The sequence below is a fragment of the Pinus tabuliformis genome, chromosome 9 (assembly GCF_031772625.1).
Source record: "Pinus tabuliformis cultivar Carrire ecotype Pingquan chromosome 9, CPIR1, whole genome shotgun sequence".
Taxonomy (NCBI): Eukaryota; Viridiplantae; Streptophyta; class Pinopsida; order Pinales; family Pinaceae; genus Pinus; species Pinus tabuliformis.
Window position 1 is genome coordinate 1,120,028,675 of NC_142307.1, and position 27,947 is coordinate 1,120,056,621.

The window sequence follows — 27,947 nt, forward strand, 5'->3', positions numbered from 1 at the left end:
GTACCTGGAGGTGAGAAGATTGTAGGCAAGCACCTACGTACTAGTATCTAAGCTAGTACAAAAGCTAAAGGAGATCTTTGGAGCATTGTAGCAGGTAGCAGCCTGCGTACTAGTAAATGGATCGGCTAGTACAAGAGCAAAGGGGGTTGTAGCTCCCGTACTGGTATAAGACTGCACCAGTACAAATATTGTAAAAGGATTTTCTTATTAAGAAGAAGATTGAGATGACTTGCAGCAGGTGGTTTTCACCCACATTGGGTTTCCACCTTATATCTTTGTGTTCATGTGTGTGGCTCTTGTGTGATTTTCTGTTCTGTTATTCTGCACCTGTTTACTGTTAATATGCTTAATAATGATCTGATGCATTCACTGAAGATTAAGCTAACTGAATTATAAGATCTTTGGATATACGCGAGTTTCATTAGACACAGTAGCGTGTACACGCGGGTTCACTTAATTGAAGTAGCGTATATGTTTCTGAGTATGAAATTTAAAAGTTTGATTGATCTGATAATACTGATTCACCCCCCCCTCTCAGTATTATTTCCAACACTAACCTTAGCTCGATCTTTAACATTCTATTAAATTTTTTATTATGCTTCGAGGGAGTTTTATAGTCCTAGAGGAAAGTTAGAATTCAACTTTGCATTCTAGTAATATTTAACTCTTTGGAAAAAGAAGATTTAATCTTTCAAGGAGGTCCTTTGTTCTTGGATATTCGATGAAGCTCATATTTTCCAATGAAGCATTGTGAAGAAGGGTTTGATCCATTTCCAATTAACACCTACCAAAAACATGTCTCAATTAAAGATGTATGGGTGAGCACAAGAATTTTGGAATTACTTCACCATGGAGGAAACAAGTAAGGCTATACCAGATGTATTAAACAACCTTTGAAAGAAAGTTGACAACATGCGAGTGTGGCATTAGTTATAATTTAAATTAGACCACATGTACCTTCCTTTTAGATGTGACTTTTTTTTAAACCAAGAACATCCATCTATGCATTTCCTAGTGGTTCCAAAACTAAAAGTTTGCAGTTTAATAATATGTATTCATAAAACCAAATAAAATAGCTAATAAGGTAGGCCATCTTATAAAATATTGGACAAATTGAAAAGATTGAGTTTAGAGAGTGAAATAAGTTGGTGAAGGATCTTTTAAATTGAAGGTAGATGTTCAAATAGGTATCTCAACAAAGAACTTGAGAAAGCTTAAAAAAATTCAATGAATTTTTCCCCTACTCCAAAAATTCAATTACCTAAAATCCAAGTGGAGCATACATTGAGTGACCCAAAGAAACATGAGAAAATGTACTTGGCCTTCCTACAAATTTTGCCAAAGTGAAAGTTTCTTTCTTGTCCTTGCATTTAGAAAATGTTAAGCCTTATATAATCCTCGTGTTAAACCAAAAACCCCTTATTAATCCGTAGATATTGAGTGATTACATTTATACTATTATATTGTTATGTAGGGAACCCCTTATCGTCCCATATTTTTTTTATAATTATATCCTTTGTCTCCTATATATATACTAAGGAGACCTAGTCTTATGATCATCAAATATTGTCTTTTTCATTGTATTGATTGTATACTGAGGTTTCCCCCTTGGAGTGGACTATAATTATTGGTTTCTTATTATTTTTATGGCACAAGGATCATAACATTCAATGTTGCTCTTGATCCTAGGGTTTTGCTGCTTCGAATAGGTCATCATGGAATTTTCACTATAAATTTTTTCTGGGATGTTTCAGATGGTGAAACCTAGAGAAGTTTAAGAAGACATCTCAAGAAATATGTGGTTTTAAGTTTCAGATCATGGTTTTCTATATTTTTGGAGATATAGTCCAAGGAAGTTAGGGTTTCTAAATGATTCTGTCTCAAAGATGTTGAAAATGCAACAAGATGATGGAGCTTAGTGAAAAGAAGTCGCCTTCACTAAGTGGGCCCGCATGTTATTTTTGGCGCAAAGTCTATTTTTAGACATATGGATCATGGTCTATGAGTTTCAGGGTGCTATTTATGGATGATTGGTCATGTTGGTAAAAATAGATGGACCTATATTTTTAGACATATGGACTGTCAGTCAAAAAATAGAACAATCGAATATTATTAGCTCTTAATAATATTTGGACTATAAACATTATCTTATCCTCTTGTAGCACTTCAGTTCGAGCTACGGATGTGGCACATGCAACTGCCAGAAGGAAATACGCTTTTCCTATGGGTTAGTTGAGCTATTGCATGATGGACTTCAGTTAGAACTCAAGTGATTGAGTTTGGTGGATTTGATTGAGGAGTTGATGGAGTTGTGTTCAGTTTGACTTAGTTGAACTAGTTGTATTTTGTCTAACTGCCAAATACACTAGTGATGAGTGATGTGAATTAATAATTAATTAATTCACTAATTATTAACTCATAAATCAACTAAAGAATACATCAGTTAACTCAGTGCATGGACAGTTCAGTGGAGACAAGTGTTAGAGGTGGGTGAAAGGGTGAGACTACTATCAGTTGTGAATATAGCTGTGCATGAGATTTGCACAATCATTGATTGAGATTTCCAATGAGGATTGCGTAGTACAAGCCAAGGGAATTCGAACTTGGATCTGATCTATTCTCAACTTGGATTGCACAGTAGAGGCAGGCAAACGGTGGAGGAGATTTGAACCCGTGACTTGTTCAGATCTGAGCTAGTTTGTGTGTAGCATGTGGAGATAGTACTGAGTACTTGTGAGGAGTATTGTACTATGTATTGCTACATGTTCTCTATCATTATAATATACAGATAGTTGGGGGTTTCAGCTGTATGCTTTCCCCATTACATACTGTGTTGATATGTGTGATTGATGTTTCAATGTGCGCATGCGATTGTTTTTTTTTTTTTTAATTCCGCAAATTGATGATCAATGGTAGAGGAGGTTATGTATTATGCATGCATTCCGCAAATAGTGTATAATCAGGATAATCTCTGTGAATAAGTGTTATATTATTCAAATTCCTACATGGTATCAGAGCGAAGTTGATCATCAGATCTATTATTTAGAAAGTGATTACATTTTATCTCTTCAGGCAGAGTCTGTAATCGGGCCAGGTAGCCTCTGGATTCATCCTTCTTTTGGAAGGTGAGATATCCGGTAAATGCCCATAAAGTCAATCTCTGTACGAGAAATACTTTGTTCTCACGAATTTTAGATCAGAAACGGTTGAGTTTTGAGTTGGTGGAATTCGAATTTGCAGCATTATTTTCTTGGTGTCGAAGTTGAAATGTCTTTCAACGGATTGCGATTGGAGTATGCCCTTGAAGGCAGCTCGAATTATATTGCATGGAAAGACAGGATGGAGGCAGTGTTAGATGATAATGGGTTGAAGGAGTTCATAGATGCTGAGGTCCCAAAGCCTACTAGTGCTGCTCAAGTTGAGGCTTGGCAAAAGAAGACAACAAAGTGTCGAAGGATTCTGTTGGAGGGCGTGAAGGATCACATTGTATCCAGCCTGCATGAAAAGGCTTCTCCATACTTGATGTGGAAAGCATTGACATATTTATTCCAAAGCAAGAGCGACCAGAGGAAGTTGGTGCTCAAGGATAAACTCAGAAACATTAAGTGTGAGAAAGGAGACAATATGCCCAAGTATCTCACGAAGTTCACCCAATGCCGGGATGAGCTGGGAAGTGTGGGGGTGACTGTCGATGATGAGGACTTGGTGAGCTTGGCTCTCCTTGGTCTTCCGAAGAGTTGGCATTCCTATCAGGACTTTGTCAATGGTCGGGAGAAATTTCCAGGATGGGAGAGACTTTGGTCTGATCTTGTGCAAGAGGAGATCAGGTGGAATACCAGGGACGAATCTTCATCAAAGGCATCTGATGAAGAAAATTGCGCTTTGGCTGACAAAGCAAAGAAGGGGAAGAAAAAGAAAGCTTCTCATTTCGGTACGAAAGGCAAGAAGCAGGACATGTCCAAGGTGAAGTGTTTTCACTGTCACCAGCACGGACATTATGCCACAAATTGTCCGCAGAAGAAGAAAAATAAGCAAGCTGCTGGATCTGCAGCGGGAGAGGCTTTAGCCTCGTAGTTTGAGTTGGATTTTTCAATGATTACATGCTTTGTATCAAGTGTGATGGGATCGGTATGGTTCTTGGATAGTGGTGCGTCTTTTCACATGACAGGAGATCGAGATTTGTTTTTTGATCTGGATGAGAAAGATCTTGGAGTGCACATCGAGATGGGCGATGATGGTAGATATAGTGCAACCGATATCAGTACCATTTCCTTTGAGAGGGAGTCTGGTAAACCCTTCGTATTGAAGGAAGTGATGCATGTTCCAGGATTGAAGAAGAATCTTATCTCTGTGGCGATGTTAGAAGACAAGGGATATGATGTTGTCTTCAGCGAGAGAAAGGCTTTCCTGCGCAGTAAGACAACTGGAGAAACCTGAAATATAGGGGTTCGAGTCAAGGACCTTTATCAATTGCATGTAGATGGCTGCGCAACAATGGCATGCAAGGTAGAAGGATTGGTGAGCCTGGATGATGGCAAGCTGTGGCACTGGAGATTGGGCCACCTTCACCAAGGAGCCTTGAAGATACTATAGCAGATTTCTACTGGGCTTCCTAAAGGCACTCTTGCGCAGTCAGATCAGTGCAAGGGGTGTAATTTAGGAAAATTTGTGAAAGCCACCTTTCACGAGAAGGATAGTCACGCCATGACGATCCTTTAGAGAATTCACACAGACGTGTGTGGACCTTTCTCAGTAGCTTCGACAAAAAAGCACAAGTACTATGTGATCTTTGTTGATGATTTCTCTTGAAAGTGCTGGATCTTCTTCATGCAGAAGAAGAGCGAGACATACTCAAAGTTCTGTGAGTTCAAAGCACTGGTCGATAAGGAATCGGGGAAGAAGGTGAAGGCTCTTAGGAGTGACAATGGTGATGAATTCATCTTTGGCGAGTTCAAGGACTTCTGCAGCACAAAAGGGATTCGAAGAGAGCTCATAGCTCCCCACAACCCATAGCAGAACGAGGTTGCTGAGCAGAAGAACAGAACGATCGTGGGTGCTGCACGGACGATGTTGCATGATCAGGGCCTACCCATTCACTTGTGGGCGGAGGCATGCAATATGTTATCACTTAAAAATTCTAATGCCAAAATTTCTCATACTAGCTTGATGGTAAAGATTCGGTGCTAGTCCAAGTTTGAGTTTTTGTTTGCCTTAGAGTCTGAGTCTTAGGAGTCCACTATGCATTCTCATTCACCACTGGTCTCATAAATCACACAATTTCCATGTGTCAGCTCTGTTCAAAAGTTATTATGTGCTACAAAGCTCTTTAGGTAATTTCGTAGTGCATAAGTCAGTTTTAGGTGTTTTCGCAGCGCAACTGTCTAGGTGATTTCGTGCTGATCCATAAAAAAATCTCACTCAGCTATCATATTGATCAGAATCCTCATCATTAGGTCATTAGCTGTCTTGGTATGCACAGGTTGCAAGTTTCAAAAAGAAGCAAAGAAAAGAAATACATTTATGAACTCCAAAGTTTTATTATGAAAAGGTAGTCAACTTCCAGGAGGTCTCTAAAGCAAATGAAAGCCTATTTTGGGAAATGGAAAGAGGTTTTTATTCCTAACAGACTGAACTAGAAAAACCTCCTTCAGTTTTCTCAAATCCATTACGATCTGAGAGAAATTAATGACCAAAGTTGCGTTACGAAACTGCTGTAGGTGCAGTTTTTCATCTCCTGTTTTACACCTGTTTTTCAAAGACACATTCTGGGCGGTAGGGAAGGTGTTTCAAAAAACCAAGATAGATTTTTGTTCAGCATGGATTGGTTCACAAAAGCCTCCTTCAGTTTTTCCAAATACTTTTTTTGTGAGAAGTTATGAACTCTGTCCCAAGCCCTATTTTTCATCCAAAATAGAAGCTTATATCTCATGTCATCTTCACTTATTGGCAATGCAAGAAAAAGGAAGCAAGGCATCATGATTCAGTTCCAGAAAGGGGTTGGGAAATCAATCTAGATCAACTTCATACAATTGCAGACAGCAACACAGTGGCAATGGTTGTTAGCAATCCAAGCAACCCATGTGGCACCACTTTTACCCATGATCATTTGGCTAAGGTTGCAGAGACAGCTAAAAGGTTAGGTTTGTTAATAATCTCAGATGAAGTATATGCTCATATTGTCTTTGGTAAGAAGCCATTCATTCCAATGGGATTCTTTGCATCAACTATATCAGTAATTACTCTTGGGAGCATATCGAAGAAATGGATGGTTCCTGGTTGGCAGATTGGTTGGTTTGTGACATGTGATCCAGATGGTATTCTGAGGAAATCTCAGATAACTGAAGGCATTATTGCAACCCATTTAATTGAATAGGCACTAGATAGGTTTGTTGCTGCAGCTGTCCAGAATCCTATGTGTAATCTCTCATTAATGGTTGGCACAACAAATGATTGGTGTTATGTGGAGGCATATGGAAAGAATGGGGTCCATATATATATTCAGTTTGAAAAGCTCCAAGGCACATGAGAAGGAAATTTCAAGATGAAGAAGCTCAAGACAGTCAAATTTGGCATTAAGCTGTGTTTTTGAAATTACACAGCAGTTTCGCAGCGCGCTGCGAAACCCCTGTAGCAGCCTGTTTCAGCAGAAAAAACTCTGTTTTCTGCGTTTACTAGTAAATTTCCAGAAGGGTTTCTGAGCAGCTGAAAGCTTAATTTTGAAAATTGAAAGAGGCTTTTATTCCTAACATACCAAACTACAAAAACCTCTTTCCTTTTATTCAAATTCGTTCTTAGGTGGGAGGACTTTATGGTTAAACTTGCGCTACGAAACTGCTGAAAGTCAAGCTTTGTCTACTGGTTTTAGCAGTCTTTTTCAAAATCAGTTTTTGGTTACAGGAACACGTATTTTGGAATTCTGAGGGAGGTTTCTCTTCATAAAATGTCCAGATACAATAACCTATCTCACTTTATTCATAAGTGTTTTCAGTTGGGATATACTAAGCTTTCATTGAGACCCTAATTTCAGAAAATAGATTTTTCCTGTTTGCCACGTGTTTTTCAAGGACAGTTTCTGGACAGCTGGAGAAATGTTTTCAAAAACCAGGAGAGGTTTTTGTTCTGGACAACATGGGCTACAAAAAACTCCTTCAGTTTCATAAAATGTGTCATGGATGAAGAGATAAAGGCTCTGCAATTTTCAAGGATCTAAACCTAAAAACAGGGAAACATGTTCCCTAATTTATAGGGTTTGTCATCAGCAGTTGGGTGACCACGTGGGAGGCTTCATCAAATCCGACTCCTTGAGGTTGCAAGTTGTCAAATAATGCTTTAAATGCTTAGATAAGGTTGTTGAATCATGATAAGGAGTTACACTCCTAGTTGTATTAGGTCTCTAGGACTGCTAGTTAGGTGTCATTTGCATTTAATAGTTAGTTTTGAGTATCAATAGGTGTCATAGTAGGATGAATTCGAATTTCCCTCATGCTGGAGGAGGAATCTAAGTTGTGTAAAGAGCTCTATATATAGTAGAAGAGCTGATGTACAAAGGGTTGGAAATTTTTATGGAAAACTTGTATTTGGCATATGTATGACTCATTTTCAATAATACATGCTTGACTTTGCTTCTCAGGATTCATGAAGGGTTTTTCATGTTCAGAATATGTGATGTTGTCCTTTTTCTTAATTCTTACAGTGGTATGGATGTATAATCACTCAGAATTCACTGAATGTGCTCTGACTTCCTGTATACATGCATAAACTGTGTGTCCCATATGAGTTTATGTTCTGAATGTTTAAACGCTGAATGCCCTGACTTCCATGTAGGGTTGATTTCATTGTTATATTGAGGTGTTGTTGACTCCATAAGCCTAATGGATGTTTACTGATCATGTTCAACCATTCATATTTTTCACTTGTTTCATAGAGTTAGCCATCTAATCTTTATCAAAATCATTAACCTTTGAGAGAGCCCTCTCAGGTTGAGGAGGCTAAGCCTCAGCCAAAAGTTGGTTTGAAAGAGTTACATAAGGTCTTCCTAATCAGCAGCCTATCAGGAGCATGATTTTGTGATAACATTTTGGTGCATCTGCCGGGAGCCTGAAGATTATTCATTCCCGAAATCAATGGCTGAACTTCTGAAGGTAGCAGGAGCTCAGACATCTATTTGAGGCTGCAAAACTACCTTGGCGACTCCACACATCGAATGAGAAATTGGAAGGTGACCCCACTGCTAGAAGATCAGTAGCTTGATGAAGTTTCAAGATGAATTCCACTGCAAGAATGAATGCCAGGTATGCTCCTATGAATCGGTCTCATATCCCTGGTTTTCCAAATCCTATGCCCAAGGTTGATTGGTTAGATGATCTTCCAATATTCAAAGATGAAAAGAAGGACAATGTTGCTCTTCATTTGGTTAAATTCCGTATGCATGTACGCAGTCTTAAGGTTCATTTCCCTGAAGATTGTCTCATGAAGATGTTTATGACCACTTTAGAAGGAAAGGCATGGTCTTGGTATAAAAGTTTGGAAAATGGTTCATTATATTCTCTTGCTGATTTCCATGATGTGTTCTATGACATGTATAAAAAGTGTCATCCATCCTTATTGCTGCTCAAAGATTGTTGTAGACATTCTTTAAGTCTTATTCAATATTTGGAGGATTGTTATGATGATGATGAATTTACGGATGAAGAAATTTTAGAGGCTCTTCATAACAATGCATTTCAACACCAAGAAGAAAGCATAACATCTCATGAAACGCAGCATAAAGATCAGCAGGGGTTTATTTGTGAAAACCATGTTTCATCCTTTGATATTGATGTAGAGATGCAGCAGATTTGTGAGGCTTCAGATCATGATGAAGATGAAATTGATTGCAAACAGCAAGAAGAAGTACTGGAAGATAGCTTTTACGACCCTCAGGTAGAGGAAAAGGTTGGTTTTTTATGTCAAACTTCTCAGCAGCTTACGGCAATAAATGATCATAAGAAAGAGAAAAATTACATTGTTTGTAGGCAGCATTCAGAAAAGCAGTTCGATAGCATATCGAAAGAATCTTGTGTGGTTGAGAATCAGTTGTCTAAAGATGTAGAATGTTATGATGATCATCAACATAACCATGTATTCTTTGACCCTATAAGTGAATATATGGACAAGCTTTGCACTCCGGTCTTTCATTTTCATTTGCATTATGAAGATCAAGTATATTATGGGTTGATTTGGTCATCTCACTACCATGGTTATTTTGAGGTTGAATGCAGTCAAGAGCCTCCAATATCAGAGAAGACAATTGATTGGCTTTATTGGAAATATCATGTTGCTTGAGCTACAAGTGGAGCTTGCAGCTGATAGGGTAGGTAGGTAGGAAAGTGCAAATAAGCTCAAGGTTGACTGAGCATTTTTTCAGTAGTGGTAGATTTCTTTTTCCCACAGTGATCATCAAGTTTAAGCCCGAGGTGAAGGCCCAAGAAACTTAAAGGAGATGCTTGTCAAGCAAATTTCTGTTTGTCATAAATGGATAAGGCACTGGACATACGAGTTCTTAGTGTACTACAGGAGCACACTATCCCAAGTGGAGCCACTGTTATCACTTAAGAATTCTAATGCCAAAATTTCTCATACTAGCTTGATGGTAAAGATTCGGTGCTAGTCCAAGTTTGAGTTTTTGTTTGCCTTAGAGTTTGAGTCTTAGGAGTCCACTATGCATTCTCATTCACCACTGGTCTCATAAATCACACAATTTCCATGTGTCAGCTTTGTTCAAAAGTTATTATGTGCTACAAAGCTCTTTAGGTAATTTCGTAGTGCATAAGTCAGTTTTAGGTGTTTTCGCAGCGCAACTGTCTAGGTGATTTCGTGCTGATCCATAAAAAAATCTCACTCAGCTGTCATATTGATCAGAATCCTCATCATTAGGTCATTAGCTGTCTTGGTATGCACAGGTTGCAAGTTTCAAAAAGAAGCAAAGAAAAGAAATACATTTATGAACTCCAAAGTTTTATTATGAAAAGGTAGTCAACTTCCAGGAGGTCTCTAAAGCAAATGAAAGCCTATTTTGGGAAATGGAAAGAGGTTTTTATTCCTAACAGACTGAACTAGAAAAACCTCCTTCAGTTTTCTCAAGTCCATTACGATCTGAGAGAAATTAATGACCAAAGTTGCGCTACGAAACTGCTGTAGGTGCAATTTTTCATCTCCCGTTTTACACCTGTTTTTCAAAGACACATTCTGGGCGGTAGGGAAGGTGTTTCAAAAAAAAAAGATAGGTTTTTTTTCAGCATGGATTGGTTCACAAAAGCCTCCTTCATTTTTTCCAAATACGTTTTTTGTGAGAAGTTATGAGCTCTGTCCCAAGCCCTATTTTTCAGCCAGAATAGAAGCTTATATCTCATGTCATCTTCACTTATTGGCAATGCAAGAAAAAGGAAGCAAGGCATCATGATTCAGTTCCAGAAAGGGGTTGGGAAATCAATCTGGATCAACTTCATACAATTGCAGACAACAACACAGTGGCAATGGTTGTTAGCAATCCAAGCAACCCATGTGGCACCACTTTTACCCATGATCATTTGGCTAAGGTTGCAGAGACAGCTAAAAGGTTAGGTTTGTTAATAATCTCAGATGAAGTATATGCTCATATTGTCTTTGGTAAGAAGCCATTCATTCCAATGAGATTCTTTGCATCAACTATATCAGTAATTACTCTTGGGAGCATATCGAAGAAATGGATGGTTCCTGGTTGGCAGATTGGTTGGTTTGTGACATGTGATCCAGATGGTATTCTGAGGAAATCTCAGATAACTGAAGGCATCATTGAAACCCATTTAATTGACTAGGCACTAGATAGGTTTGTTGCTGCAGCTGTCCAAAATCCTATGTGTAATCTCTCATTAATGGTTGGCACAACAAATGATTGGTGTTATGTGGAGGCATATGGAAAGAATGGGGTCCATATCTATATTCAGTTTGAAAAGATCCAAGGCACATGAGAAGGACATTTCAAGATGAAGAAGCTCAAGACAGTCAAATTTGGCATTAAGCTGTGTTTTTGAAATTACACAGCAGTTTCGCAGCGCGCTGCGAAACCCCTGTAGCAGCCTGTTTCAGCAGAAAAAACTCTGTTTTCTGCGTTTACTAGTAAATTTCCAGAAGGGTTTCTGAGCAGCTGAAAGCTTAATTTTGAAAAATGAAAGAGGCTTTTATTCCTAACATACCAATCTACAAAAACCTCTTTCATGTTCTTCAAATTCGTTCTGAGGTGGGAGGAATTTATGGTTAAACTTGCGCTACGAAACTGCTGAAAGTCAAGCTTTGTTTACTGGTTTTAGCAGTCTTTTTCAAAATCAGTTTTTGGTTACAGGAACACGTATTTTGGAATTATGAGGGAGGTTTCTCTTCATAAAATGTCCAGCTACAATAACCTATCTCACTTTATTCATAAGTGTTTTCAGTTGGGATATAATAAGCTTTCATTGAGACCCTAATTTCAGAAAACGGATTTTTCCTGTTTGCCACGTGTTTTTCAAGGACAGTTTCTGGACAGCTGGAGAAATGTTTTCAAAAACCAGGAGAGGTTTTTGTTCTGGACAACATGGGCTACAAAAAAATCCTTCAGTTTCATAAAATGTGTCATGGATGAAGAGATAAAGGCTCTGCAAGTTTCAAGGATCTAAACCTAAAAACAAGGAAACATGTTCCCTAATTTCTAGGGTTTGTCATCAGCAGTTGGGTGACCACGTGGGAGGCTTCATCAAATCCGACTCCTTGAGGTTGAAAGTTGTCAAATAATGCTTTAAATGCTTAGATAAGGTTGTTGAATCATGATAAGGAGTTACACTCCTAGTTGTATTAGGTCTCTAGGACTGCTAGTTAGGTGTCATTTGCATTTAATAGTTAGTTTTGAGTATCAATAGGTGTCATAGTAGGATGAATTCGAATTTCCCTCATGCTGGAGGAGGAATCTAAGTTGTGTAAAGAGCTCTATATATAGTAGAAGAGCTGATGTACAAAGGGTTGGAAATTTTTATGGAAAACTTGTATTTGGCATATGTATGACTCATTTTCAATAATACATGCTTGACTTTGCTTCTCAGGATTCATGAAGGGTTTTTCATGTTCAGAATATGTGATGTTGTCCTTTTTCTTAATTCTTACAGTGGTATGGATGTATAATCACTCAGAATTCACTGAATGTGCTCTGACTTCCTGTATACATGCATAAACTGTGTGTCCCATATGAGTTTATGTTCTGAATGTTTAAACGCTGAATGCCCTGACTTCCATGTAGGGTTGAGTTCATTGTTATATTGAGGTGTTGTTGACTCCATAAGCCTAATGGATGTTTACTGATCATGTTCAACCATTCATATTTTTCACTTGTTTCATAGAGTTAGCCATCTAATCTTTATCAAAATCATTAACCTTTGAGAGAGCCCTCTCAGGTTGAGGAGGCTAAGCCTCAGCCAAAAGTTGGTTTGAAAGAGTTACATAAGGTCTTCCTGATCAACAGCCTATCAGGAGCATGATTTTGTGATAACACAATACTGTAGTATATGTGCAGAACCGTTGTCCTCACAAGATACTTGGCATGAGTACACCCGAGGAGGCTTATTCTGGTAAGAGGCTTGATATTTCTCATTTGAGGATTTTTGGTTCTCCTGTTTACATGCATGTGACGAAGGATGCCAGGAAGAAGCTGGAGCCGACTGCAGAGGTTGGGATATTTGTGGGGTACACTGATATGCCCCACAAATATCGTGTGTATTTTCCAGATAGTCGCAAGACTGTTGTGCGACGGGATATCAAATTTCACGAGGAGAAAGCCATGAAGTGTTCGCTTGAGAGGGAGCCACACTTGCATGCAGATGAGGAGCTATTAGTTCCTAAGGATGAGCTTCAGGATGTGGATCAAACACAAGATGAAGTTCATGGAGTGGAAGAGACCACTCATGCAACGCCAACCATCAGAGGGCGAAAGCGCTCTACAGAAGCTGAGCGACTGGCTCAAGATGCAGAGAAGGTTGTAGGACCACCTATAACATAGCGCGGACAGAGACAGTCACCTGATCAATACACTGGATACACGGCTCTTGTGAGAAAATGTGTCGTGACTGAGCCATCCTCTTTCGAGGAAGCTGTGGAGGATCCCGCATGGGTATATGCCATGGTGGAAGAGTATGATTCGATTGTCAGAAACAGTGCATGGGAGATTGTCCCAAGACCGGAAGGGAAATCTGTGGTGGGTTTGAGATGGATCTACAAAGTGAAGCAGGCAGCTGACGGGAGTGTGGAGAAGTACAAGGCAAGATTTGTTTCCCGAGGCTTCTCATAGATAGAAGGGATCGATTACGAGGAGACCTTTGCACCTGTCGCAAGGTATTCTTCCATACGGATGATTCTTGCTCTCTCAGCGCAGATGGGGTGGCACATCCATCAGATGGATGTGAAGACTGCGTTCCTCAACGGAGTCATTGAGGAGGAGGTGTACATAGAGCAGCTTGAAGGTTTCGAGATCTTCAGCAGCGAGTCACATGTGTGCAGGCTCAAGAGAGCGCTTTATGGGTTGAAACAAGCACCTCGTGCTTGGTACACACGTATAGACAGTTATTTCACCAGACTTGTATTCTCCAAGAGTGAGGCGGATCCTAACCTATACGAGATTGTGGTGGAGGGTAAGTTGCTGATCATTGTACTTTATGTAGATGATTTGATTTTGATGGGAGATGAGCCGTTGATACTTTCATGCAAGGAGTATCTTGCTAGAGAGTTTGAGATGAAGGACTTGGGCCTCCTTCATTATTTCCTGGGATTGGAAATTTAGCAGCGCAGTGATGGACTATTTGTTTCTCAGGGTAAGTATGCTCACGAGATACTGGAGAAGTTCAACATGCATGGCTGCAAGCCTGTTGATACTCCTCTTCCTGGAGGTTGGAGGAAGGAGGATGCTACTTCAGCGGAGGTAGTGGATGCCACTGTTTATCGACAGTTGGTGGGGTCTCTTATGTATCTGGTCAATACATGACCCGATATATGCTACACTGTTAACCAGCTTTCACAAGCTATGGTTAAGCCAACCAAGCTCTTCTGGAAGGCAGGCAAGCATGTATTGCGTTATCTCAGAGGCACATCGAGATATGGATTGTGGTACAGATAGGAGGATGAGGTGAAGCTATGTGGCTTCACGGATGCAGATTGGGCAGGAAGCCCAACGGACAAAAAAAGCACATCTGGAGGGATCTTCAGTATCGGGTCAACAACAATTTCTTGGTACAGCAGGAAGCAGAGATCCATGGCACTCAGTTCAGCAGAGGCCGAGTATATGGTAGCAAGTTTGGCTGCATGCGAGGCTTTATGGATGAGGAAGATCCTGGTCGGGTTGTTTGGGTCACACTTGGAGCCTACTGTGATTTATTGCGATAACCAGAGTTGCCTTAATCTCTCGGCTAATCCAGTATTTCATGATAGATCCAAGCACATCGACATCAGATACCATCATATCAGAGATTGTGTGCAGCGGAGAATCATGTTACTTTCATACATTCCCAGGGAGGATCAGGATGCTGATATCTTGACGAAGGTGCTCACCAGGAGCAAATTCGAATACCACAGAGGCAGGATAAGGGTTGAAGATAATCCATATCTTGTTGAGAGGGAGTGTTGAAAATGCAACAAGATGATGGAGCTTAGTGAAAAGAAGTCGCCTTCACTAAGTGGGCCCGCAGGCTATTTTTGGCGCAAAGTCTATTTTTAGACATATGGATCATGGTCTATGAGTTGCAGGATGCTATTTATGGATGATTGGTCATGTTGGTAAAAATAGATGGACCTCTATTTTTAGACATATGGGCGGAGTCTATTTTTAGACTGCCAGTCAAAAAATAGAACAGTCGAATATTATTAGCTCTTAATAATATTTGGACTATAAACATTATCTTATCCTCTTGTAGCACTTCAGTTCGAGCTACGGATGTGGCACATGCAACTACCAGAAGGAAATACGCTTTTCCTATGGGTTAGTTGAGCTATTGCATGATGGACTTCAGTTAGAACTCAAGTGATTGAGTTTGGTGGAGTTGATAGAGGAGTTGATGGAGTTGTGTTCAGTTTGACTTAGTTGAACTAGTTTAGTTGAACTAGTTGTATTTAGTTTCACTGCCAAATACACTAGTGATGAGTGATGTGAATTAATTATTAATTTATGCACTAATTATTAACTCATAAATCAACTAAAGAATACATCAGTTAACTCAGTGCATGGACAGTTCAGTGGAGACAAGTGTTAGAGGTGGGTGAAAGGGTGAGATTACTATCAATTGTGAATATAGATGTGCATGAGATTTGCACAATCATTGATTGAGATTGCCAATGAGGATTGCATAGTACAAGCCAAGGGAATTCAAACTTGGATCTGATCTATTCTCAACTTGGATTGCGCAGTAGAGGCAGGCAAACAATGGAGGAGATTTGAACCCGTGACTTGTTCAGATCTGAGCTAGTTTGTGTGTAGCATGTGGAGATAGTACTGAGTACATGTGAGGAGTATTGTACTATGTATTGTTACATGTTATCTATCATTATAATATATAGATAGTTGGGGGTTTTCAGCTGTATGCTTTCCCCATTACATACTGTGTTGATATGTGCGATTGATGTTTCAATGTGCGCATGCGATTGTTTTTTTTTAATTCCGCAAATTGATGATCAATGGTAGAGGAGGTTATGTATTATGCATGCATTCCGCAAATAGTGTATAATTAGGATAATCTCTATGAATAAGTGTTATATTATTCAAATTCCTACAAAAGAAGTCAGTTCTGAAATTTTGCTATCATTTTTTTTTTTTTGAGGCTTCAGGCCACGAAACTTAGATCACACTGAGAATAAATCATGGTGAACATCTAGTCCAAGTTATAGATCTTGGTTAGCTATATTTTTGGATATATTCTCCAAGGAAGTTAGGAGTTCTGTATGCTCTAGAATTCAGTGTTAAACATGTCAATTTGGCGTTTGTGCTATAACTTTTTTTTTTCTTCTCATAATTTTTTCCCAAAAGGAAAGGAAATTGAGCTAAGAGGTATCCAAGGGAAACCTGGTAAAGTGATAAGCTATAATAACATGAAAAAATTGTTATAAAAGGGACACTAAGGTGTAGTTGCAAAATTGTGTTCATTAAATGTTCAAACATCTCTATCCTTTGCTCCAGTGGATCTTCAAAAAGTTATCAACTATCATGCTATGGTACTTGGAGAAATTCGTAAGGGTCTTTGTCTTGTCCGAGAACATGGCCATGATATTCATTTGCAACCTTGAAGTGTGCCACCTAACATTAGGCCTTATAGATTTCTAGATGCACAAAAGAGTTAGATTGAGCATGTGGTTCAAGAAATGTTAAAGGTGGGCATCATTCAACCTAGCCAGAGTGATTTATATTCATCAGTGGTAATGGTTATAAAAAATGATGGTTCATGGCGTACGTGTCCAGGCTACAGAAAACTCAACAAAATGACAATCAAACATAAGTTTCTTATTCCTGTCATTGATGAATTATTAGATGAGTTGCATGAAGTAATTTTATTTACTAATTTGGATCTTTGTTATGGATATTATCAAATTAGAATGATGCAAGAAGACATTCCCAAAACATACTTTAGAACTCATGAAGGTCATTATGAGTTTTTGGTTATTCCATTTGGACTTACAAATGGACTTTCAACATTTCAAAGCATGATGAATCCTATTTTCAAACCCTTCCTTAGGGAATTTGTGCTAGTATTTTTTGATGGCATACTCATTTACAACAAATCTTGGGAAGAGCATGTAAAAAATGTTGATAATGTCTTGAAACTATTGGAAAAAGAACAACTATATGCAAATCCTTCCAAGTATGTGTTTGGGGTTCAAGAAGTGGAATATTTGGGTCCTATAGTATCACACAATGGTGTCAAGGTGGATCCTAATAAAATAAAAACTATGAGGGAATGGCCAATCCCAAATACCTTGAAGAAACTCAGAGGATTCTATTGTAGTTTCTACAAACTCCTCCAAAATTTTTCCTATATATAAATTTTGGTGCCCCTTAATGTCATGTGAATTGTCGTTCTAAGTTATTAAGGGTATCCTTGGTCTTATTTCTCAAGTGTCACAAGTCTTCTTATAGAAATCCTAAGTGTTGAAACTATTTTATTTCACATGCCTAACTATTGATGCCTTCGTAAGCACACCTCCTTCAATCAATGATTATGCATTTCTTGGAGATAATGGAGTTCACTTCTTTCCCTTAGGTAGAGCACACTCCCTATTGATAGTCCATGTGCACTCTTTGAGCCCAACACAACTCTTGTTATCAACCTATTTTTCTCACTAGAGTTAGTACTTATGAGTTCTTGCATTGTTGACCACATTCCTGAGCTTTGACCCATTATTTGACCTATATTTGTCCAAAATTGTTGGGACCTAGTGCTTCACAAAGCGATTGTAGCCTTTCAGTTGCTGGGTGCACCTCATAATCAAAGCGACTTGAGTCAAAATTTACTAGTTCCGTCCCTGCGATCTTGGATTATTGATCCATATTTATAAAGGAATGAAATGAAATATAGATTCAAACCAAAACACAAATACAATGAAACAAAACTTCAATTAATAAATAACAATTGTTGGAAATTGTTTACATACACAAGAGAAACAAACTAGCTCTAGTGATGGTTGTTTATCTATGAGAATAGATGTGACAACTAAATGCCTTTTGAATTGTGTTACAATGAGGCTCAAGGTCCCTTTTGTTATTAAGAAATAATGGAAAACCCTAAATATCCAAAAACCTAACCCTAGGAGATGAAGCATCAAAAGTTTGTGGGTCCCATTGGGATTAGTTGGAACGCCTATCTGAAGAATTTTTTTTTTTCCTGCAATCCTTATCTAAGGGGCTACAAGATTAGTGCATTTTCCAAAAAAATGCCATTTATGGCCTCAAAATGGCTCTGGAATTTCAGGACCCAAAAAACTGCCAAAAATAGAAAACTGTGGTAGAATTAGGGAAAATGAAAGGAAAAATTGTTGGGGGTCCAAGTGCAATAGGAAGGTGGCCACCAATATGCACCGATATTAGTCCTCCCCCCTTAGGAAGAAATGGTCCCTATTGCATTGAGTGCCTCCATGAGATCGGGAACTTCTGTTGAACTTGGTCCCTGGTGAGCCACTTGCCTTGGTGTAAGAGTTGGCCAACTTTGAAAACTTGATACAGTTGCATCCTCTATTGGTGAGTTTTCTTGATTTGTGTGTCCATGACCCAATATGTTGTGGCTTGTTCCATGCAGTCTGGGTTGAGTTCCATTGGTGTTAGCTGCTTAGCAATGCCTGATGTGTCTAGCAATGGTGGAAAGTATGGACGAAGGCGGTTCACATTGAATACTAGGTGAAATCCAAGGAATGGGGGGGGGGGGTACTTAGCTCGAAAGTGTTGTATCCTGTTAATTTTCACACCACCCTATGATGTTTCAATTACTTTAGACGAATTAAATACTTCAATTAGCAATATTTTCAATAACCATTAGTCTTTACAATCATCAAGAGTAAATGAAGATAGAAGAATAAATGCAATGATAAAGGATACAATCAACACATCAACAAAAGACACTAGATCTGGTCAAATACCAAGGAAAAACCCACTATGGGAAAAATCCTTGAAATTATTATTATTTATTAGATTTTCATAAAATGTTCAATAGAGAGTATAATGAGCCCAATACAAAATCATCTAGGAAAATTAACCCAATAACACTCAAAAATATGTTTCGAGCATCAATATATATTAGAGTCAACTTTTCCTGTCTGCGGTTAACTACAGTCAAGTACGGTTAAGTGTCAAATATTTTTCCTAATTTCTAGTCACATGGAGGAAGTGTCATGCGTGCGACTGAGAGATTCTAGTTGCTCCATTAAGCCTATAAGCCCGTGACTACAGTCAAAATTATCCTTTGACAAGCCTGTGACTGTAACCCAAAACCCCTGGAAACACGTGCGAGCTTTAGACCTTATAATCTCATACCTATGCGAACCTCTTTCGTCAACCCAACCTTAGACCTGTGTGAACCAATCAATAAAGAAGAGAAAAGGAAGATTCTTGGTGATGTCCAAATGAGATTGAGGTCACTTGTATTTATAGGCTTCTAAGGGTGACCAATTTCCTGTTAGGGTCAACCTGTCCAAATGTGCATATGTGGACTATTATTCATAAGTACACTTTCCCTTGTCCAAATTAGGCACTTCAATAGTCAAAATTGGTCCTCTCAAAAAGAGGAATATAGTCCCATGGTTGGAATTTGTTACTAATATGTCAAATTAACACTCCCTCTGAGCTAGGGAGAAATTTCAACTGTATCCTGTCCTGCATATCTTGTCGCCATATCATGTCCCATCTCTGCTAAACTCTATCTGTTGAAACATTCTCAAATCTAAAGAAGAAGAATCGAGGAGCATGAGATTCCACCCTCTATAACGTCAGAGAGCACATCTCAATTCAAAATACAATATCAGGGAGAACATCTCAACCTGAATCTACATCAGGGAGCACATCTCAACCTTGAATCTCATGGGGGAGCTAAACATCTACAACCCCATATCGATTAATAGGTGATATAGAGGAGCACATCTCAACCCATCATTTTTCTCCCTGATCTTCACAAAAATGACCCTCAAAGGTCATGTGCTAGAACACCTGCATCATAATCAACTTGGGTTGTACACCCCAAGTACACTCTCAACTCGTTGGCCATATGGGGAGAAGTAATCCCAACAAGTCTGGCTTGAGGGTATGGTTCTAACTAGGAAATACTCTGAAAACACCAAAATAGGGGAGAAAAATACCAACCATATGGGTAATAGATAGGGGAGAAACATCTATGACCCTATTGTCCATAATTCTGTCAACTCCAGGAGCCCTTTATCTCAATTCCTCACCCTGGGATATTAAACAAGGGGGAAGAGTTGACTCAGTGTTCTTGATTAGTGATACCCCTTATCAGGAAGGGTCACATCCATCAGGCCAGGCTACTCTCTCAAGACCAAGAACTTCCCTTTCAATAAAGACTTTGTGAGTATATATGAAATTTTCTCATATGTCGATATATGATGGAGTCTAACGACTCCTCTTTGCACCATGTCTCGAATGAAGTGATATCAAATATATATGTGCTTGGACTTGTCATGAAATATGAGATTCTCTACTAGACGGATTCCACTTTTGTCGTCACAATATATCACTGTATTGTCTAAGACCTGCTTAAATATCTCTCCAAAGAGATTCCTCAACCAAACTGCTTTGTGGCTAGCCATGCTAGCGACAATATTCTCTTCCTTGGTGATACTCAATGCTACAAACTTATGCTTCCTACTCATTCAATATGTCATGGAAGATCCAAGACTAAAACAACATCCATATGTACTCTTCCTATCGATAATGTTTCCTGGCCAGTCTACATCAATATATCCAAGAAGTTGAAAATCTCCAGTAGTATATCTCAAACCAAGGGTGATCGTCCCATGCAAATATCTCAGAATGTGTTTGGCAGCAACCCAATGTACATGGAGAGGCTCAGTCATGAATTGACTCAATGCGTTCACTCCAAAACATATGTCTGGACATGTGTTCAATAAGAACATTAGAGCCCTAATCAATTGTCTATACTCAAATGGATTCACCAAATCGGGTCCTACAACTTCTCTACATGACTTCTTGAAGATCATTTCTATCAGTGTAGGCAAGGAATTGCATTCTGTCATTCCAAATATCTCCAACAACTTCACAAAATATTTTCCTTGTGAAAGGAAAATCTCATCGGGCCTTTTCCACACCTCAAGCCCTAGAAAGTAGTGCATGAGTCCATGGTCCTTCATCTCGAATTCAGAGGCTAGATCCCTCTTACACTCGATAATCTTGGGGTCATTACCTGTAAAGAATAAATCATCAATATATAAAACCAAAATAAATGACATACCTTGGACTACCTTGATGTAGATATTGGGATTGACATTGCTTCTTGTGAATCCCAGCTTCACCAAATAACTGTCTATGTGAGTGTACCATGCTATAGGGGCTTGCTTCAAACCATACAATGCCTTCTTCAACCTGCAAACATGTGTCTTTCTATCCTCCACTTCAAATCTCCATGGCTTCTTAACGTATACTTCTTCCTATAACATACCATCGAGGAATGTTGTCTTTATGTCCATTTGATGAAGAGTCCATCCTTGACTTGTGACAATGGAAACTATTGAATGAATGCTTGTATATCGAGTCACAAGTGTGAATATGTTTTCATAATATTCTCCCTCTTTTTGGGAGAATCCTTGAGCCACAAACCTTGCTTTATATTCCTCAATGCTACCATCAACTCCATGCTTGATCTTGAATAACCATTTTGAAGTCACTACAAATTTTCCCTTTGGTCTCGGCACGACATCCCATACATCATTCTTCATTATTGATTCATATTCTTCGGCCATAGAATCCTTCCAGACTTGTTCTTTCACAACTTCTTCATAGGTGGGAGGTTCGAATTGAATCATAGTGCTAATAACTACAACATATCCCTGGTACCTGCATGGTTTCTTGCTCTCTCTTAATGATATTCGAACGAGAACTCGTCTCTCATCATCCTGTAATGTGTCACAAAGCCAAAGTGGCCTCTTCCTTGCAGGAGGATCACATGGAGGAGTATCTAAGGGGTCCATAGGCTCCACGGGATCATCAACAATATTTGTCTTAGATTCAGGCACGAAAGGACCATCTAAAATGACCATATCATCATCCTTCATCTCAGGTGGAGGAGGCAAAGGAAGGTCCCTTGCTTTTCCAAGGGAAACGTCTTCATCAAATGTTACATCCCTACTAATTTCAACCTTCCTTTGATTAGGAATATATGTATATACATATATATATATATATATATATATATATATATATATATATAATAAATTTCTTAGTTTTTTCACAATATCCAAGAAACGTACTTTTTCTTCCCATGGCTTCCAACTTGTTTCTTTTTTCCTTCAGTACATGGAAATATACAGGGAAACCAATGATACAAAGATGACTAACATCGGGGTCGACACTGGTTTACACTTCTTTGGGAGTCTTGTTGTCCAATGATTGATGAGGCACCCTATTTTGAACATATACAACAACATTTGTTACTTCTCTCCAAAGGAACTTTGGAAAATTTTGATCATGGAGCATGGCACGAACAACATCTACTCCATTTTGTTTGGAAGTATAGGGCACAATTTTCTCCTTCTTTATCCATTCCTTCTTGCAAAAATCAATGAACTCATTCAAAGTGTACTCTCCACCATTTTCAGACTTGAATATCTTTATTTTCTTTCCTATTTGATTTTTGACCGAAGCTTTGAACTCCTTGAACATTTTGAAGGTTCCATCCTTGTGTGTCAAATAATATATCCACGTCTTTCTTGAGAAGTCATCAATGAAGGTGATGTAATAGATATGGCCACCAATAGAATGTGTTAGTTTCAGTCTTTCCAGCCTTCCTCCAGTGATCAAATGTGCTCTTACAAAGTGATTTTGAAGTGTCAAGGTCAAATTTTGTCATTTCAGTGAGTCTTCAAGCAAAATTTGGTCACTAGGCATTAGGTCTAGGCTTTGCCCAAATGTCAGTCCATGTCATCATTCAGCTGAGCCTATCATCATTCAGAGGGTTTTCATTATCATGTCAGTGTCTAATGAGTCTTTTTACAACTTATTCATGCTTCAGTTGTGCCTAGGCAAGGTCACTTCCCTCTCCTAGGGTTTTGAAGGCAATTTCTCTTGGGCGGCTAAATAATCAGCAAAACTCATATCCTGATGTTCATACACCTTCCCCTATCCTTAAAGTACCTTATAAAACACTTCCCATCCCTTAGATCCGCCAAATTCCTCATTTTTCCACAAACCCTAGTTTCTAGCTACAACCTGACAATTTTCTAGCTTGGGCCTGTGTTTTTCCCTTTTGGACCCCTTCCCCTCACTCAATCTCTAAGATTCCACTTTCCCCTGCTTCCTAACATCCCTCCCCACTCCCAAAAATTTCCCCAAGAATTTATAAGCCCCTATCCCCTTCATCTCGCTCCATTTCGACAAAATTCCTTGTTTCACACATCGGGACAAGTCACACTCAAATGATGTTCCATAGCAATAAAAGATGAATTTTGGAAAACTGAGAGAGGTTTTTGTACAAAATATTCCAAATAAGAAAAACCTCCTTCACTTTTTTCACAGGTGTCATTGTTTGAGAGAAATGTCAAGAATACCGTTGCCTCAGGAGAATCAAAGACACCTCTGAAGTGACCTTGGGAAAATCAAGTTTTCTCCTAGCTGAGTTGGCCAAATGATTTTCTTGATGGGTAAAATGATAACTAAACATAAATATCTTTCCAATGAGCTATCATGAGCTCAATTTGGGGTTGAGGAAGGCATTCAAAAGTTGACTGCAACAGTACTCTTCTTTCAGGCAGCCTCATTTGGCACTTTTTGACCAGTCTTGGGAGATTTGATTTTTGGCAGGTCAAATCAACTCCAAATTGAAAAATTCCACTTGGGTTGGAAAGTATACTCAAATACCTTTCCAACGAGCCATCCTGCACCCGATTCTGACACAGGGAAGGCCTCCAAAAGCCTCCTGCAAAAGCGCGACCCGTTGGGAGGTGCGCGACCCGTTGAGAGCCCTCCTGCAGTGTAAAAAATCAACGTGCGCGGCCCGTTGGGAGGGGCGCGACCCGTTGAGGATTTCTCCACAAAAACTTGCCAGTGAACTGCCAAGTGACCACAGAATTGCTCAATCTTCCTCCAAATCATCAAATTTGTTTGAGGTAGGCCTTCTACACTTCAGTTGGTGGTTTGTCATGATTGATGGCTCTCGTGTGCAAAAGTTGAATTGGGCAAGTGGATGAAATTTTAAATGGCTCCTCAAACGTGTCAGACACTGAAACATATGAGCAGAGCGATGACCATTCATCATCTTTAGAGGTTCAGGTACAGAGGAGGCCACATAGAGGTGGAAAAGGTTGCCATCACAGGAGAGAGGAGCCTACTTCTTTGGCAGGTCTACAAGCTTGTCCTTTGGCAGTTTCTTGCTTTCAGTACATGTCCTGTTATGAGTTCTTTGTCTTGCACTTGCATGAAGGACATGTCAACCTTGCCGGGGTGGATTTCACTTTGACACCCGAGGTGATTGCACAGGCTACAGGGATTCCAAATGTTGGGGAGATATGAGAAAGTCCTTGATGAGCTATGGAGGATTCGAGGAGACCGAATCTTGAAAAGAAGGAGGCCCGGTGACCTATTGCTTGCGGAACGAGAGTCCATGCTCATCCAGGTGAATGCACACTTAGAAAGGCTGTTGGCTAAGGCCAACCAAGAGAAAAAGCTGCTAAGGAACATGAAAAATCACTATTGGGCAAGGATGCATGTTTGCAAGGCTAAAATGAAAGTTTTTCAAAGGAGGTTGACCGAGGCACTAAAACGGAGAAAAAGGCCAAATCCACTCTGTATCTTGGCTGAGGCATCCCTCAAGGCTCATGGCACTCACTAGCATCATCTATAGCACAAATCCCAAAAATTTTGGATAATTTTGGGTAATTTTGGTATTTTTGGGAAATTTACAGGTTTTGGCTTCTCAACGGGTCTCACCCCCGGTGAGACCCTTTGTCATCGTAGCTCCGTTTTGCAAAAACTCAACATTTTTGGATTTTTCATGCAAAGTTACACATGCCTATGGATGGACTTGAGTTTTCATGGAGTTTTGGGCCTCTAAAAGGTCAAAATACAGCCAAATTTTGACTTTCTGCCCCTTTTTTGAGCTGCAGAAGTAGTCTTGGGAGAATTGACTTTTGACTAGGAAAATGACCTCCAAATCCAAAAATTCCAGTTGGTTGGAAATTAGACTCATATACCTTTCCAACGAGCTATCCTGCACCTCATTCTGACATCAGGAAGGCCTCCAAACAGGGCTCCAAAGTGCGCGACCCGTTGAGGAAGATGTGCGCGACCCGTTGAGGGAACTTTGCCAGATTTGACCAGTTCAGCCCAGAAAACGCAGTTTAGCTCCAGTTTGACTTTCTGAGGTGGATGGTGATCCTCTTGACTATACTTGTGACACTTTTTGGATACTTTTACTCTTGTTTAACTCTTCTAGAAGTTTCTTTCATGTAAATGGTAAATATTTAATGTATGGATAGGTTTCCTAGCTTATAGAGGCAAGTTGTTATGACTGCCTATTATCTAGTGCTAAGTTTAGAAGTAGTTGAAACAGCTCCTAGGAAGGGGAGCTCGACCCCTAGAGGTGGGGAAATAGGTTAGATCATCTATATTATGCACTCTTTTGCTCATTTTCATGGTTGGACTCTTGAGGGAGGAGCTATCATTGTATATTTCACTTGTATCTCTGCAATTTTTGGCTAAGGAAGACCAGGGTTTTGCAGTCATCTTTGGGATTCTTGTGGACTCATGTGTTGATGGTGTGTTTCTACATGTTATTGTAAGCTTTGTTATGTGATTCATTTCCTTTCTATACTGCCGCATATTAAACAAATGAAGTGATAGAGTTAGAATTCATGCTGGCCATGCTCTGCTTTTAAATTTGTTTAATTTCTATGTTTTCTGCTGTCTAAAGAGAATTCAAATCCATTGTTTTCTCTCTTTAGCCCTCTCATCTTTCTTCTTAATCATCCCTTTCAGCTAAAGACATCAATACAGGTTCCTACCTTGCCCCAAAGACCCCCCTGCAGAAACTGTGTCCAATCCCCGCACCCTAAATTGCAGTTCCTCAATTTGCCACCAAAACCCCAAAAACCCCCAAATCAACCTTCAAATCAGTTTACTAGCCTAATATCAGTGTTACCGTGTTGGTCATCTCATCCCATTGAAGATCTGCCGAGATTGACCGGAGAGAGCCTTCTCCTGCCCCGTAGGGCTAGCTACGAGGCTGAATGGTTTGATGTAGCTTTGAGGTTTGCCTTTTCAGCCTGAGGTGAAATTTCAAGTGCTAACATACTGGCGACCATACTGGGGAGAACAATTGATCGTTTGCTCATTGACGTGTTATTTCATAAGTCTTAGACGGAGCCTGAAGTTACGCCAGGTAGCCTTCGAAAACGCTTTTGTTTTACATCAACGTTAGTAGATAAACGCTGCTTCAGTCAATCTCCGTGAGCTTGTGAACGTAGCGCTTCATTGACACTTTACCCCAGTACATGTATCAAGTTCAGATCTGATTGTTGATGGTGAACAACGATCAGACACTTGACAGGCTGAAATCATTCACTTGGCGACTCTAAATCATTTTCAAGATCAGATCCAAAAACTCCACTGGAGGATGATCCTGACCAGCAGAAACATGAAAGGACAACATGGACATATCAGGTATTCAAGTTGGAATTTTATCCAAGACATTTTGTTCTTTGTCATAAATTATTTCTTCTCTTTTCCCAAGAATGTCAAGAAGGCTTTGCAAAGTATATTATGCTTGAGAAAAGATCCTCGGCCTGCCATTGATTCTTTCCCTTTGAAGATTGTGAATACCAAAGATTTGCATGCTTTTGAGCTTGATCAAGATCCTTTTTCCGAATTTTGTGATGAACCTATACCTGCTGTACATACCCCTATACCTTGTAAAATTCCAGATCGGTATAAACCTCTTGTTTTACCTTCTGTTCTTCATGCTTTTCCCAAAAACTATGATCTATACTTGCCGATGTTTGATGGTGAATGTAAGAATGTCAACGCTGAGCAACATGTCCAGAATTTTGAGAATTTTCTAGATATTTTTGAAGTTGATGAAGAAGATGTTAGTATAAGGCTTTTTGCTCTTTCTTTGCAAGCCAAAGTGAAGAGTTGGTTCAAAACCTTGCCTGATGTAAGCATCTCAGATTTCCAGCAGTTCGTCAAAGTTTTTCTCGATAGGTGGATGATCGGGCAGAACCTTTTCTTGATTGTAGAAGAGTATAACCAGCTGAAAAGATTGCCAGGTGAGACAGTACAACAGTTTTCGGCCAGATTTAATCAAGTTTATTATTCGATGCCAGTTGATATAAGGCCTACTCCTAGATCTGCTCTCTTACACTATCCGGGCGCCTTTGATCCGGAGATGGAGTTTCAGCTGAGAGAAAAGAATATTGCAACACTTCACGAGATGCAGAACAATGCAGTAGATGTAGAGGCTCATTTGCTGATCCGAAGGGCAAGAATGAAGGAAGGAGAGATGAAAAACATAGATCTGGCCGAATCAACATCTCTAGAGGTAATGCTTGACATTTTGGTAAGTGCAGTGGAAAAGATGATGGACAAGATCAACTCAAGGAATGATTATGATGTTCATGGCGCGCTGATTGAAGAAGAACAAGTTGCTGATCCAAAACATTTTGTTTCTTACCCTAGTTGTCGTAGTGATTGTTTTATAGATCATTGTGAAGATGAGAGAGCTGTTGATATGATGTGTATGTTTGATGATGATTTGCCTCATTATGATCAGTATGATGATGATTATGTTCTCCAAACGAACGCTAATCTTGCAGACGAACCAGCAGCTAGTTTGTGGGAGGAAAAAGTTCATTTTCAGCAGCTTGAATACAATGTTCAGCCGTCACATATCAGCTATGACATCGATGAGGAAAGTGCAGAAAATTGGGAAGTAAGTGAAGGATCTTTGCCTCTTTGTTTTGATTCATTTCAGTTCATCAGAGACAACTTCCATGAAATTAGGAATCAGCTGTCAACAAGTCTTGATCTAGACCATCTCGAAGGCAATAAAAACCTTGTTCAAGACTTCTCATATTCAGATTTGCAGCCCCAAAATGCCATTGGTTGTCAAGTTGCAGATGAAGGCATGGAAGTTGACATATTTGATCAAATGATACAAGAAGGTTCCCTACCATTTTGTTTTGAATCAATTCAGTATTTG